The sequence below is a fragment of the Heloderma suspectum genome, chromosome 6 (assembly GCF_057233095.1).
Source record: "Heloderma suspectum isolate Gila_16-S chromosome 6, 16-S_ref, whole genome shotgun sequence".
NCBI classification, from domain to species: Eukaryota; Metazoa; Chordata; class Lepidosauria; order Squamata; family Helodermatidae; genus Heloderma; species Heloderma suspectum.
In genome coordinates this window covers 7,818,899-7,834,432 of record NC_139463.1, presented here as the reverse complement: position 1 = coordinate 7,834,432, position 15,534 = coordinate 7,818,899, and positions in this window count along the sequence as shown.

Sequence of the window (15,534 nt, the reverse complement as noted above, 5' to 3'; positions counted from 1 at the left end):
GGGAAAGGGGGTGGGACCAGTGGAAAGGGCATGGCTTTCTGGGGAACCCAGGTGAGCCAGATTGGGAACCCAAGCAGGCCAAATTGGAAACCTAGGCAGGCCAGATTTGGCCCCCAGCCTAAAGTTCCCCAACCCAGCTTTCAGTCTACCCTGGATTCGGAAGATGAAGCAGCCCCATCTTCTCCTGCCTGTCCCCTGCTCCCATTCCTTTCGTCATCCACCGTTGCTTCCCTGACTGTTCTAGATAACAGAACTGCAGGGTCACGATTAGTGCTGTGCTGAAAACATCTCCCACCTTTCTTAAACCATTCTCATTCAATTAGATGGAAAAGAAATTGCTTTTGAAAAGAAATTCAAAGGAGGAGAAATTTTGGAGAAATTCTCATGGGCTGGGTTCAGGGTTTTTGTGCTTACCTTACTTGTGAGGTGGCTGAGGAGTATACAGGAGTGTCCTGTCTGTCATCGTACAGTCATCTCTGTGGCAGCCTGTAGCCTCCTCGGCTTCCGCACTTTAGTTAAAGCCATCGTGAGGAAAAACATCATGAGGCAATGAAAAAACCATGAGTTCAGGAAATGCAGGTGGCCTGGAGGCTGCAGAGCAATGGGAAGATGTGTAAACACAGCACCCTCAGCCACCTCACTGTGCTTAGGTGAGCTCAAAAAGACCACCAAAAGAAATTCAAAATTTTGTCTCAGAAGTGTGGAAACCTCAACACAGTTGATGCTGTTGCCACTTGCAGGAGCAGTGCAATAAACCAAAAACACTTAGGAAAAAAGACAGAAGCTGTGCTAACCCCTGCCAATAGTGAGCCCTATCTGTGAGAAACTGTTGGAGAATTTCTCCTCCTCTAGGAGAAATCTGGTGAAATTGTCCCCCCAATTTCTCTGCCCACAAATAGGCTGGAGAATTTTGAGAGGCCATTTGTGCGCAGCTGTAGTCACGATAGGGACCACGTCCGTGTAGAATGCTCCACGTCCACCAAAGATACACGTGGGCACTCGGCACGCATGACAGCACGTGTGCAGTCTAGTTGTGTTTTCTTCCGCAGCATTGATCATCCGTGCAAGAAATTCATCGCATATTAAGTGGCCCTGAATCGATTGTGCAACCCTCGCAGGGCCCTAATTAGCGAGGCTCAATGATTCATGGTTAATCTATAGCATGAAATGAGATGCTTGCAAAAAAGAAAAAAAAATATGGATCAAGGCTTTTGTCTGTGCAGGGCTCTGATACAAGAGAATCATCCGTTGCTGTTGTAGCTTTCAGTCCACACGATGGGGCCTCCCAGGTCTCATGCACAGTTCTCAGTCTCTCTGAGAAATTTTATGAATCTTTGGACTACTCGTAGAATTTCTAGAGGTATTTTGCCTGAGCAGAACCGCCCCCCCCCCAAATCCAGTTCAAATTTTGCTTCTGTTGGAATCCAGTGGCAATCAAAATTTTGCAAAGGCTGGAAGGCGAGATGGCTGGAAGCCTAATTGGCTGAAGGATAAGGGAGAATACAGCTTCCTTGGGCCCTTGTCAGGAATCACCAGGACCATAACCATGACCCCTCCTGATTTGGGTTCCCACTGCTTTGTCTGGTGAGCCACTTGAGGCTGCAAAGAGAAGGATGAGCTAGGGCTGAGTCACAGTGGCCCCTCCAATTTCAGCACCCTGTTCATATGATGCAAAGTAAGTGGGGGTCATTTTGGCTCTTCTCATGGGAGGAGGGTGAAAGTGGGCAAACTGGGGGTGCAGTTTACCTCTTGCATGGCAAGGGTTCTCTTCCCAGAAGCCAGTGGGATTTTTTTTTCATTCCTGACACCCGTTTAGATAGGATAAGAATTGCCCTCACTCTGGCTTCCAGACAGCACCTCATGATGATATAGCATTCATAGAATCATAGAACAGTAGGGTTGGAAGGGGCCTACAAGGCCATCGTGTCCAACCCCCTGCTCAGTGCAGGAATCCAAGTCAGAGCATCCCTGACAGATGGCTGTCCAGCCTCGTCTTGAACGCCTCCAGTGTGGGAGAGGCCACCACCTCCCTAGGTCATTCGTTCCATTGTCGTATTGCTCTAACAGTCAGAAAGTTTTTCCTGATGTTCAGCCGGAATCTGGCTTCCTATAACTTGAGCCCATTATTCCGTGTCCTGCACTGTGGGATGATCAAGAAGAGATCTTGGCCTTCCTCTCTGTGACAACCTTTGAAGAGCGCTATCCTATCTCCCCTCAGTCTTCTCTTCTCAAGGCTAAACATGCCCCGTTCTTTCAGTCTCTCTTCATAGGGCTTTGTTTCCAGTCCCCTGATCATCTTTGTTGCCCTCCTCTGAACCCTCTCCAGTTTGTCTGCATCCTTCTTAAAGTGGGGTGCCCAGAACTTGACACAGTACTCCAGATGAGGCCTAACCAGTGCTGAGTAGAGGGGAACGAGTACTTCCCAGGATTTGGAAGCTATGCTTCTATTAATGCAGCCCAAAAGAGCATTTGCCTTTTTTGCAGCCACATCACACTGTTGGCTCATATTCAGCTTGTGATCAACAACAATTCCAAGATCCTTCTCGCTTTATCTTAGAATTATCTTAGAATAGTAGCAGACAAACTGAAGAGGATTCAGAGGAGGGCAACAAAGATGATCAGGGGACTGGAAACTAAGCCCTATGAGGAGAGAAGACTGAGGGGAGATATGAACTGGTTTGGGGGGGACTCCCCCCATAACTCCCACCCACCTAACTGAGCCAAAAATTGTCTTAGGTCTCTTTAGGCACCTTCTGAGCCCCTGAATTCCACGGTATGTTGTCTGTCCCCCAGTCTCTCTGTATTCTTTCCACTTGCCCCTTGGGTTGCCACGAGGCGTGGGAAACCAGCTTGTATTTCTTAGGATGCCACATCTGGAACTGCCACATCCCCAGTTGCCAGCCCTTGCTTTAGATCAAGGGTAGGCAACGTGGCACCCTGCAGATGTTTTGGACTACAGATCCCAGCAACCCCAGCCAGTACGGCCGGTGGTCAGCACCTATGGGAGTTGTAGCCTAAAGCATCTGGAGGAAGCCACGTTGCCTCCCTCTGCTTTAGGTGATGAAGTGGCCCTTTTGTGTGTGAGAGGGCTGCGAGGTAACTTTGGCCCAAACCAGCTGTACCTTCTAGGCCAGAGACAAGATTAATTTTGTGTGGGTTTTTCAGAGAGAGTTGGAGGTGATGCCATAGAGCAGCCTTTCCCAACCTGGTGCCCTCCAGTTGTGTTGGACTGCAACTCCCATCATTCTCAGCCAGCATGGCCATCAGGAATGATGGGAGTTGCAGTCCAACACATCTGGAGGGAGCCAGGTTGCAGGGAGGCTGCTGTAGAGGCATCCTTGCTTATGAGATGCCCATCCTTATCTAGCTATAAACTCTGATCAAGCAGTTTTGCAGGACTTCATAGTGCTTCAGAAAAGCTCCAACACCTGTTTGACTGAAGATGTCAGAAGAAATGAGTGTGTACACCCAGGGCAACAGTGCCTTTATTAGACCGTTTTTAGATCGCTGTTGCTCTCTGAAGCACTGTTATAGGTCTTCAGCCTTAACATAGCTGGAGGTCCAGTAAACTGGGGCTTTACTGAGAAACAACCGGGTACCAAGAATCTAAGAAAAGTCTGGCTGGATCAGACCAAACCTCCATCTAGACCAACATCCTGTTTCCAACAGTGGTCAACTAGCTGCTGCCAGAAAGTGCACAAGCACTGCATGAAGGCAAGAGCGCCCCCTGTAGCATCTGGGACACAGGGCCCAGGATAGACTGCCTCTTTTCCTTGAGGTTCCATTTAGCTACTATGGCTAACCACTATTGGTAGACCCATCCTCCACATTTATTTTGGCTCCTTTCTACTGCAAGAAGTGTTTGTCTGACTTGATTGATGTGTCATCCATCCCAAAACTGGAGGGGAGGAAAGCCTCTTTGCGTCTGTACACAAACCTGCCCCCACATCCCACCCCCATTCCGAGGCACCCAGCAAACAGAAAGCTCTTGTGTTGCAGACCAAATCAAATCCAGATTACATAAAACATGGCAGGTGTTTTCCTGATGGGATTTATGCCTGGGATTTACCCATTACAATTTGCCGTAGCAATTTGATTTCCCTTATTTAATTACGAGAGCGATTTTCTTTCCTCTACTCCTTTTGAATCATTTTTTATTCAACCGGGTTAAAGAGAGAGAACAAGAGAGCAGAAATCCAGAGGTTTCCACTAGGAAAACAATCACAAACGTTGGGGTGGGTTTGACCGCCAGCTGAAACACTCTTGTGGGTGGAAGGAGCCCTTTAGATTTTGAAGGGGTCCATGGCGGGGGGACCTCCTTCATCATTTGGGTAGAATCACCGAGAGACTTGGTGAGGTTTTATTTTCAAAACGTTAAAAGCAAAAGAATGATTTGGCTGAGCAAAAGACTGTCTACAAGAACATGCAGGTGGTCGGTGGGGGAGGGATACTTAGCCCCCCTGTGAATTTTGTCAGGAAAATAGTTTGAATTCTAAATCCACATCAGTGATCACAACTATCGGGCCAGGCTAGAGATGTGAAGGTATGTGTGGGGGGGGGGAATTTGGAAGAAAACCGTTTTCCCCCAAATTTTCCAAAAATCCCAGGGAGGGGGTTTCCAGCAGAGGTCCCAATTTGTTGTTGTTTTTCCAGACCTTCACATCTCTGGGGCAGCCAGAATAGTGGGCAGCTGTACCCAAATCGAAGTGTTCCAACTCGTGATCCTGAAGGTTTTGGAGGACCCTTGGGCAATGCACCCTCCACAGGCCGCCTCCCTCAGTGAGTCGGCCTTCTCACCACCACTGTCACCAGCTGCTCTTGCACCTCTCCTCTTTCCCATCATTGCTCCCACTTGCTTGCTTGACAGGCAGAGAGCCAGGGGGTGAGCAGGCCGTGGCATCTCCTCGTCCTCTGTCTCACCACCACTGTTGACTGGGCCTGAGCAAGAGGCAGGGGAACAAGCAGGCTGCAATGGTGAAGAGGAGGGCGGGCCCTGCTGGGGTTTGGACCCTTGATAGATGCCCAACCGTGCCTACCCTTGACAGCGGCTTGCATGGGGACCACAACAAGAAAAACACAGCTGTTGACATTTCGGTCAGGCTCCTCAATTTATACCAGGACTGGCCAATCCAGAAGCCTCACACTGCCCACCAATCATGGGCAGCCATGTTGCAAACCCCAGTTCCTGTCTTCAGCTGAACGGGCCCTCAGACTTGAGTCTCTCCAGTCCCAAAGTAGTTCAGTGGGATAGGACCCAGCCTTAGATGCTGGTTTAACCCCGACATCCATGTCATTAGTGGTACCCAGGGGTGTTACTTCCTCTTGATGAATTAACCAAAAGCACAAGGGTCTGATTTTGTCTATGTGGTGCGAAAATGGGTGGGTGGGGTATTCTATTTGCTAGAACATTCCGTGGGTTCTTCTCTCGAATGTGAATGTATATGTAATGGCTCTCTTGGGTGAGATGCTCAACAGGTGTAAATAGATATCAGAGGGGAGTGATTGCACACCAGATAAAAACGTGGATTGTTATTTTATTTTCCTTTTAAAAAAAATCCAAAGTGTTTCCTCAACTCCGCTGACTGTATCACACCCTTTCTCCCTCCCCACCCCACCCCCACTGTAATTATCATTGTGGCATAAGATAAATAAACAAAACATTTAACAAATCTCCTTTTTTCTTTTTGTTTTTTTTTTTTGGTAATCTGTGTTGTAAGTGCTTTTTGTAAAAAAAAAATGAAAAAGAGAGAGAAGAATATTATGAATAATGTAATGGACTGAAATTGCTTTATGTTTCCGTTTGTTTGTTTCATTTTTATTTGTTCCCATTCATTGTAATAACTTTTTTGTTTGGGGCAAATTGGGGAATTTTCATTTGGAGGAAGCAATTGCTTCACCTTCTTTTACTTGTATAAAATTTTAAAAGAGAGAGAAAGAAAAAAAATAGTGGTTCAACTGTGGAAAGAAATGTACTTTTTTTATAAATAAAGAATTTTAAAACAAGGAAGGTGGAACGGTTGTGTCTGTTTCATTCGGAAGCCTATGATGGTTCTCATTCCCTTTTGTTTCCCCACAGTTTCCCCCACACCTCTCTACAGCTGGTTGGGTTCTGTACATCCACAGAAATTACTGGGGAATGGAGAGGGAGGATGGTGTTGGGGGGTGGGGACTGGAAGCATTGAACGTGGCTCTTTGTTGCCCCGTGGCCTCTGTTGCTCCATTGTTAGTCTGCTTGGAATACCTGGGCCAGGACTCGCCCATTAGGGTGCATAGCAGCCATTTTGGAGGGAGGTAAGTACCAACTTCCCATTTTCTTGTTCTTCTGACTCTCCCTTTGGTTCAGGGCAGAATGCAGGGTGTTCTTCTCACACTCCTTCCTCAGCCTTTTACAGCTCCTCCCCAGCCACATCTGCTTACTGCAGGTGTGCAGAACCTCTTTCAGCCCATGGGCCAAATTGCATTTTGGAGAAGTTCACGGGCCGCATTCCAATGGTGGGCGAAAAGGGCAGGACCAAAAACACCTACTACCTCTTTTAGCCTAAACCTCTTCCTGCCAGTAACTTAGATGTCTTAGGAGAGGCATCTCAACCTTTTGGAATGGGTGAAAACCTGCTGAAAAGACAGGCAACCACCAAACAATCAGTGATGGGGGAAAAGACAGTGGGACCAGGGTGAGACAGCCTTCTGAGGAATCCTAGAGAGCCAGATTGAGATCCCCAGAAAGCCCGATTTGTCCCCCAGGCCTGACATTCTGCACCCCTGATTGACTGTTTCCCAACAGACATGACAGCCGCACCACCTTTACAACAAGGCCTTCTCCCACCAACGCCTTTTCCTTGCATGGGCCAGTGGCACAGACATCCAGTTCATCTGAGCCTTTGGCCCCTCTGCTGTCGCAAGGCCTGCTCCACCATGGGAAAAGGGGGGCAGTAAAGCTGGTTTGCCCTTCACCCACATCTCCCTGTTGACTAGCTCCTCACATGGATAATGCCAGGTGGTTGGTGTTATAGGCGGTGCTGCCTTCTCCAAAATGTCCCAGAGGTCCACTTTGGATGTGACTGCCAGCATGATCTCTAACCACATGGGCGTCTCTCTACACAGCTGCTTGGACAAATAGTCATCTGGTTGGCTGGCATTTTAAAAACAAAGTCTAGGATATATTACTCTCATTCTCCCAAGTCTCTTCCGCTTTTCAATTTGCCCCCAATCTGGGATATGCGATGAACCATCTTTGAGAAATGTTGCTAACCTTAGCTCCTTTTGCTTCCATCAGAATTCCTCAGAAGTTTTATTACACAAGCAGGAACTTCCAAATTTTATTTAAAATGAAACTCAGTGGTGTCTTAGAGATGTACAAGAAGACTGATACCACCACCTTAAGAAATGGCATTAGGTAGTTGTTTAAAAAAAAATCCTTTCCCCTGAAATTGCTGAGTTGTTTCACCCAAGGAGGGACCTCCAAATCCCTCTTGAAATGTCATTTCAGGCAAAAGGTGGCAATCCCTCGACTTTGACTGGTTCCCGTATGCCTGACTTTTGAACCTTTCCTATCACTTCTGGTGTCTTCCCTGAGCATCCTCCGAACTGTGGTTCTCTGCCTGGAACTAGGGCTCTCTGCCAAATTATACTCCGCACCCTTCACCAAATTATAGTCCCCATGATTCCTTAAGGGTTAAAATGGTGCAAAAGCAACATATTAGTGTGTGTGTAGCAGGGATGGATGATCTGTCGATTTTGGTTGTCTTAGTTTCTCATTTTTTTCCCGGTGTTAAATTTGGTTCATCCCAAACTTTGAGGGGTTTTTTAAAGTTCTCATGAAAACTGGTACACATCTTTCTGTGCATTTCTCCCAATACGTACATATTTGTACACAATTTTGCCTAATCTACACATTCATTTCAAGGAATTTCCTAATATACTGTCTTTCTGAATGTTATTTTCCCTAATATACACATCTTCGTATGCATTTTTCCATTGTAGAACTCCACTGCAAAATTTGAAAATGTGCGAATTCTGAGGGAGAACTGAGTTTTGGTTTGCGTCTTGGTTTGAAAGAATTAGGTAATTTCCCATTAAAATGCGAACTGAACAAATTTCTCCCCCATCCATAGTTTGTGTGTGCTGGGAGCGGGGGGTATCTTTTCTCTTCCCACTAGCTGACTTGGAAAGGGTTAAAGAATGACACATCTTCCCACTATGATCTTCCATCAGCACATGACTTTGGCTCCCTTTGCCACAGCACTCACTGTTGATTGCAGGGTTGTGTCATTAAGATTCCTTGCCAGGAGCAGAAGCAATGACATGTCCCTACGAAAGCCAGCTGTAGTCCTGTCATTTCAGGCAGCTGTTGGGGGGGGGAATAGATGGATAGTGGCAGTGGAGAGGGGAAGCTGTCCGGGTTGATGGATTTGGCTTCAAGCCTTCATGCAGGATCAGCTCTAGAAGGGAAAGGTTATCACACTTCCTCAGGTCAGGTAGCCATCTTTTTCTTCCATTGTACAATTGCCTTGTGTCTTTTTTTTTTTTTAATGAAATTGAGCAGAACTCTACTTTGGCTGCCATCTTTCAGACTAGGCGTTCTGGCAGAGACTACCATGCTTAGTTAGTAGATCTGCACCATGCATTTGTTTATATCTCTACTTACTAAATTTATATCCTGCCTTCTCACCACAAATGGTGCTCAAGGTGGCTGACAAGAGTAAAATGCAAGGTAAAAATCATTGTCAAAAGATAAAAGCAAATCAGTTGAAAACAAATAGATACAATTAAAAAATGAACAGCATCCACCAGTTAACCCCTATTTCACCGATCTGGCATGTCAGCATAAAGACCAAGGACGTGTCTGATTGAGAACATCATTGCCTGCCACAGGAAGGACACCAAAGATGGTCCTAGTCTGGTCTTCCTTGGCAAGGCGTTCCAGAGCCTGGAAGCAGCTACTGAGAAGGCGGTGTCTCACGTTCTCACCAAGCATGCCTTTGAAGTGACATTTCAGAATGGATTTGGAGACACATCCAAAGCATTTCATTGGAAGCACAAGAAGTATCAATGAGACGAATTAAAATATCTCACCCCCTGCCCAGGAAATGAGCCACAGAAAACTGATGAACCTGTTTTGCTGAGCTGTGTTGTGGGCATTGCCCTTTGCCCCTCAGTGGCATCTGGATGTCCTGTTGAGGGCCTAGCATTGGTAATGAAACATGCTACACGACTTGGTAAGACTTGGAAGCAAATTTAGATGTTGCTTTTGGCTGGAACATCCAAGGATTTTGTGGGGAACCACAATCGGTTTTGATGAGACTGGCAATATCTTTCAGGAGGGGTGGTAGTGTTTCTGCACAACCTTACCCAAGACCTTCAGAAAACATTACCACAGGTCATTAGTCAAGCTGTGCTTCAGGCATAATCAGTCTCTCCTCAGTCCTGGAGGTCCTATTGGAAGGTCAAGGATGGTGAACACATGAAGAGCTCTGCTGGATCAGAGCAAAGGCCTCTCTAGTCCAGCATTCTGTTCCCACAGTGGCCAACCAGATGTCCCAATGGGAAGCCCACAAGCAGGACATGAGGGCAACAGCACCCTTCCACTGGCATTAAGAGGCATGCTGCTTCTGATGCTGGAGGTACTATATAGCCCCTTGACTAATAGCCACCGATAGCCGAATCCTACCTGAATTTTTCTAATACCCCTTTAAAGCCTTCCAAGTTGGGGACCATCACTACATCTTGTGGTAGTGAATCCCATAGTTAAACTCTGCACTGTGGGAAGAAGTCCTTTCTTTTCTCTGTCTTGAATCTCCCACTAATCAGCTTCATGGGATGACCCCCAAGTTCTAGTATTATGAGAGGAGGAGAAAAATGTCTCCCAATACGCTTGAGGGGAGGGGCCGTGGCACAGTGGTAGAGCCCCTGCTTTGCATGCAGAAGGTCCCTGATTTGATCCCAGGCATGTCCAGGGAGGGCAGGAAAAACTCCAGCCTGAAACCCTGGAGAGCCACTGGCAATCGGTGTCGATAGTACTGGGCTAGATGGACCACTGATACGGCTCAGTATAAGGCAGTTTTCTGTGTTCCTGTGCTCACTTTCTCCACACCACACATAAGTGTTGTACACTTCTGTGACATGACTTGTCTTTTCTTTACACTAAATAACCCCCAAGTTGCAACTCTTCCTCGCAGGGGAGTTTCCCCAGCCCCTTGATCATTTGGGTTGCCCTTTCTTTCAGCACCTTTTCCAGCTCTACAATATCTTGTGTCGTATCTTTTGTCTTCTTTCCATGCAGCGGTCAAAGTTAGCAGAAGACCTGGGACTTGTGTTGCTATCTATTGCCTCTGAAAGCAACATTCCCAGAGGAATTAAGAGGTTCCTGCTCTGGACAAATGCACACAGGTTTTTGTGGGAAGCAAAATTCCACATTTTGATAAGGCGAGTGAAACATTTGTGGCTGGGCAGGAGGGTTTCCACCGATCCCTAGTGCATATAAATCTAGATTCTGAACAGCTGGTTCAATACAGCTAGCCAAGTGCAGAAAAGAGAACAAAGGCACACAGATTGGGCTCTGGACTGGAAAGGAGAGGAGGGAAGGAGGGAGAGAAAGTCTGGCTGCTTGGCACATGGCATTGCAGTGACAACCCTGGGGAATTCCTGCCTTTCTTTTCCCAGCCCCCCCGCCCCGCAGCTGAGCGATGATGGATAAAGCTGTAGCATGGGCTCTCTGTTGCTCCCTCGGAGCTCCGGGGGGCTGGAGCAGGCACTCGCAAGGCTTGGGTTTCCCTGGAACAAACAAGGAACAGGTGTGAGTCCAAGATTCCCACAGAGGAGAGCTGGGGGATGGCAGGAGGTGTTTCTCAAGTTGTGTCTGTGGCTTACAGAGACCAGTGCCAGCTAAAGTAGAGCCTCACACCATAGCGTAATTGTAGGCATCCAGTTGTAGATCCTCCTAGTTGTAAACTTCAGTCATAACAATAAATAGTTGCATAAAAATAGTTGCAATCCAACCCATCTGGTAGGCATCCGTTGTGAACCGCCCAGAGAGCTTCGGCTATTGGCCAGAATAGAAATGTAATAAACAAACAAACAAACAATGAATCAATCAATCATAATAAGTAAGTGATAAATGGCAGAATCAAGAAGCTGCCCCCCACTTTCCTGAAGGCTTATGCCAATTGAGGGAGTGGTGCTCTCCAGATGTGCTGGAGTGCCACTCCCATCTTTCCCAGGCAGGCTGGGAATTATGGGATTTAGGACCATACTAATACTGAGTCAGACCCTGGCTCCATCTAGCCTGGTATTGTTGACGTTGACCAGCAGCAGCTCTCCAGGCTTTCAGGCAGGGTTTTTTCCAGCCTTGCCTGGAGATGCCAGGGATCGAACCGGGACCTTCTGCATGCAAAGTAGGGGCTCTACCACTGAGCTACGGCCCCCTGCAGTCCAACACATACGGAGAGCACAAGGTTTGGAAAGGCTGGACTAGGTGGCGGGGCGTATGTGTGTGTCAAGATGAGCAGGGAGGCAGAATGCAGTTCATTCCTGCACAGAAAGCCTTCCCAGTCAGGACAGGTGGTGTCATGAAGGTAGCTCAAGAGGTCCGTGGTCTCCTGGATGCTCTCTTCTTTCCCTGAACGAAGCTGGCCATCTACTTCTTTGCCTGGGCCCAGATCTATCTGCATTTGGTTGTTCTCTTTGCAATGCCTGAGTCCCGCTGTGTGCCCAAGTTATCCGCAGCAGACCCACTGCCATCCCCCACCCTCTGTGGAAGCGGCCTCCCCCTGGCCCCACCACACTTCTCCCTTGCACAGCTTGGCAGATGAATCACCTCTGTAACCCTCACTATGAATTTACCCCATTTCCTTCCAGCGTTGTTTCCTTTGGAGGTCCCCATCCTCAGCAGCTTGGCTGGGACCCAAGCAGCAGTTGGGAGGGAGCTTGACCCGAATACAGGGCATCAGTGGAACGGGGAGATCTGAGTCTCAGCTTCCTCCTCCTTTTTGTAAAGGCAATGCACAGAGACAGAATGAAGATATGTTCCCCTATTGCTAATATAACATAGCCCTTACATAGCCCTTCTTTTATTTGAGGAAGTGGGTGCAATAGTCTTACAGCCTTTCTTTTGTTTACCCAGCAATCCAGGTCACGAGTATTTCTTGGCAAAAAAAAGAAAGCAGATTCTGGGAGAGAGCAACTCAGATCTGGTCTGCTCCTGCAGGGCAACAAGTGGGTAGAGCCCTGCATGGACTGTTCCACTTCAGACTGCAGGTGTGTGTGTGGGGGGGTCACATTTAAAAATGTTCCCTTACATTAATAGAAGGGGAGTTAAACCCTTCCTGCAAGTAGAAAACTAGCCCAGCAGGGAGGTTGCAGGGCTAGAATCACTCCCCCAATATACTGCCTTTCTTCTATGTGCAAAGGGGGAGTATTAAAATAGGCACCTCTCTTCCTGCCATCAGAAGTGGTACAGTCCATGCAGGAATACTAATACCTTAGTATTCTGCCATCTCATTCTGCTCCAGGTAGAGACCAGGCCTTACTCAATGCCATAGGAGGAGTCTCTTGCAGAGGTGGCACTAGAATATGAGTCCAACATGCAATGCAAGCATACCATCAAAATATTCCTGATTTTGGTTCTGTCCTGGTTTGGATTCAGTGGTGACAGACTTTCTTATGATCTCGCTCCACTTAAAGCATGTAATGATTTAATAACTGGTTCAGGTCCAGTTCATATGGGATATCTTAAACAAGATTCCTGCAGTAATACTAGCCTGAGCCTATGAAGCATGTTTTAACTCAAAATAATCAGAAAGTTAAATATTAAACTTGGAACGTTATTTCCTACATTTTAATGCCAGTGAATTGCACAATTCATCCCTAAATCCAGACATATGCAAATTCTTGCTATTGATATGTGATGTAGTATTTGATAGGGTAGATCAGCTTCTAAAGTTAAAGACAGCATCCTTAGTCTTTAAATTATATCATTGTGGAGTTTGGGAGTTGGAACAGACCTTGGAGGTCATCTAGTCTAGACGTAGTCTAGACCTTTGAACATGTGGACATATTTGTCACTGTTTTCCAGGATTCTCACTTTTCTTGCCCTTCTTCCCTAGATTCTCTCTTTTCTTGCCCCTGCCCTTTTTATTTTTTTATTTTATTTTGGCAGAGGACTTTTGTCCCCAACTCTGTTAGATCTATGGAACAATATTACTTCATTGGCTTTAATAGAACTGGGGAAATGGGTTCCCATGTTGAAAAACTGGGGGACAGGGAAAGCCCACCCCCACCAAAGACCTTTGGGGCAAGGCAACAGGATCCTTGGTGGTGGGTGGGCTTCCCCCATCCACCCATTTGTTGGCAGGGGACCCCTTTCTCCACCTCTGTTAAAGTCAATGGAATGAGATAGCACCGTTGGCCTTAACAGAGGTGGGGGAAAGCCCATCAGGGGCACAATCAGGGATCCTAGAGGGCATAAGTGCAAGTGCACCTGCGGGTGCCATGTTGCCAACCCCTGATCTAGTCCAGCCTCCTGCTCAGTGTATTTACAGTGCAGGATGCAACTGCAGCATCCCTGGCAGATGGTTCCAGGCCCTGCTTTCGATGAAGCCAGTATGATTCCTTTTTGCTTTGCTTTTTTTCGCTTTTCTTTGGTCGTCATTATGGAACACAGGGATATAGAACCTCAAGCCCAGGGATCAAATCCATTCCACCTGTGGTCCTGATCCAGTCCCCTGGGGTTCCCCAGGAGGACACACCCCTTCCCCCAACCACCAATCGTTTGGTGGTTTCCTGGCTTTTTGTGGTTTCCTGGCTTTGGGGCTTTTTGTTTGGTGGTTTCCTGGCTTTTTGTTTGGTGGTTTCCTGGCTTTTGTGCAGTGTTTCCCCCCATTCTAAGAGGTTGAAATGCCTCTCCTAAAGCTTACTGGCAGTAAGGGTGTTAAGCTAAAATATGCTAGTATTTTTGGTAATTTGGGCCCTGCCCCTTTTGCCTTCTGCCCTGCCCACCACTGGAATGTGGCCCCCGAGGGCTTCTCTGAAATGAAATTTGGCATTTGGGCTGAAAGAGTTTCAACACCTCTGATGTACCATTATCCTGCTTGCTCCATGGAAGCTGATTGGTTTTGCTGACCAACACAGTTTATTTACCCAAGGTCAGTGTCATCCCAGCATCTTGGTGTTGTATGGCATAGCATCCCATTAGCTGGGTGGCATCAGGTTGAAGACCCACATGATCTCATGAGCCCAAACAAAACCATGTAATATCCACAAACAAGGATTTGAACATGGAGAGCAAGGTGAGAACGGATATGATCAAATTGTGCCAAATGGCTGAGAGCCACGCTGTTATTTTTTTCAGAAAGTCAATTGATCATCTCAGCAAAAAAAGTCTACCCTGTTGAAAATGGAAATTGTGATAGGAAAACTGAAGCAAGCCCACTTCTGCTCAAATCAGGACAGATGTATTTCCAACTGGCCTCCCCTATGTAATGTAGAGAAGAGGCTTCTCTTTGCTCTTTTAGGATGCTGGACCCATGATCAGCTCCTTTTCCATCTCATCCCAATGCTGTTGATTGAAGTGGGTGGACCAGTCAGTTTAGGGTTAATCCTCTCCCCTTCCTCTGGTCCATGACAGACCTGGCCGAGTGATCAGCTCCAGCTGTCCATCTTTTATGCTTCCATCCTCCCCCCACCCCCACCACCCTTATCTTCATGTCCCTCTCCATCTCCTCCAACTGCCGCCAGCCTGTTTATCTCGCCGTTTTTGCAGAGAAAATTGCCAACTTCACACCTGTCAGCCTGAACTGATCACCCGTCACTGAGAGACTCCAGCCGGTCCTGACCTCACAAGCTTTGCGCTTTCTGCAGGGAAATTGCTGCATCTCCCTGAGGAGAGCTGGAACATGTGCTGTTTTCCATGACCATTTGGACATGGTAGAACGTGCCTTGAATCCGCCTTGTCTGGCATTTCTGCATGTTAAACCATTCATCTCGGTGGTTCACCCCATGTGCCAGCCATCAACTGGCATGCAGTGAGCCAATCACTTTCCCAAACATTTTGAGCATTATGTGCTGAGCAGCAACAGGGATACACAGTGAACCATTCCAAATGGTTCCGTTGACACAAGCCTACTTAGGAGGTGCCCTGGTAGTTGCAAAAAGGCCGATGCTGCAAAAAATACACCGGGGGGGGGGGTGCATCTGTTTGGTAGTCCCTCATTTCAGAAATTTCTGACATATCCCTTTGATCGACACTCCAGGAAAGGAATGCTGATTCCAAGGTATATGAACTCCTCCAGCTATCTCATGCACAGCTAAATACATGGTCGGGAAAAGGGTTGGCTCAACTCTTAGGGGGGAAAAGCCTTGTGTCACCTTAAAGATTAACAAATTTATTCTGGCATAAGCTTCCATGGTCTGTAGTCCACTTCATCAGATGCATGGAGCTTCATGGAGAGTTTCAGGTTTTTTATACAGTACATATGGGGGGGGTGCAGGGGAGAGAGAATTGTAGACAGTGGGTCAGAAGGAGATTCAGTGCAGGAAGTC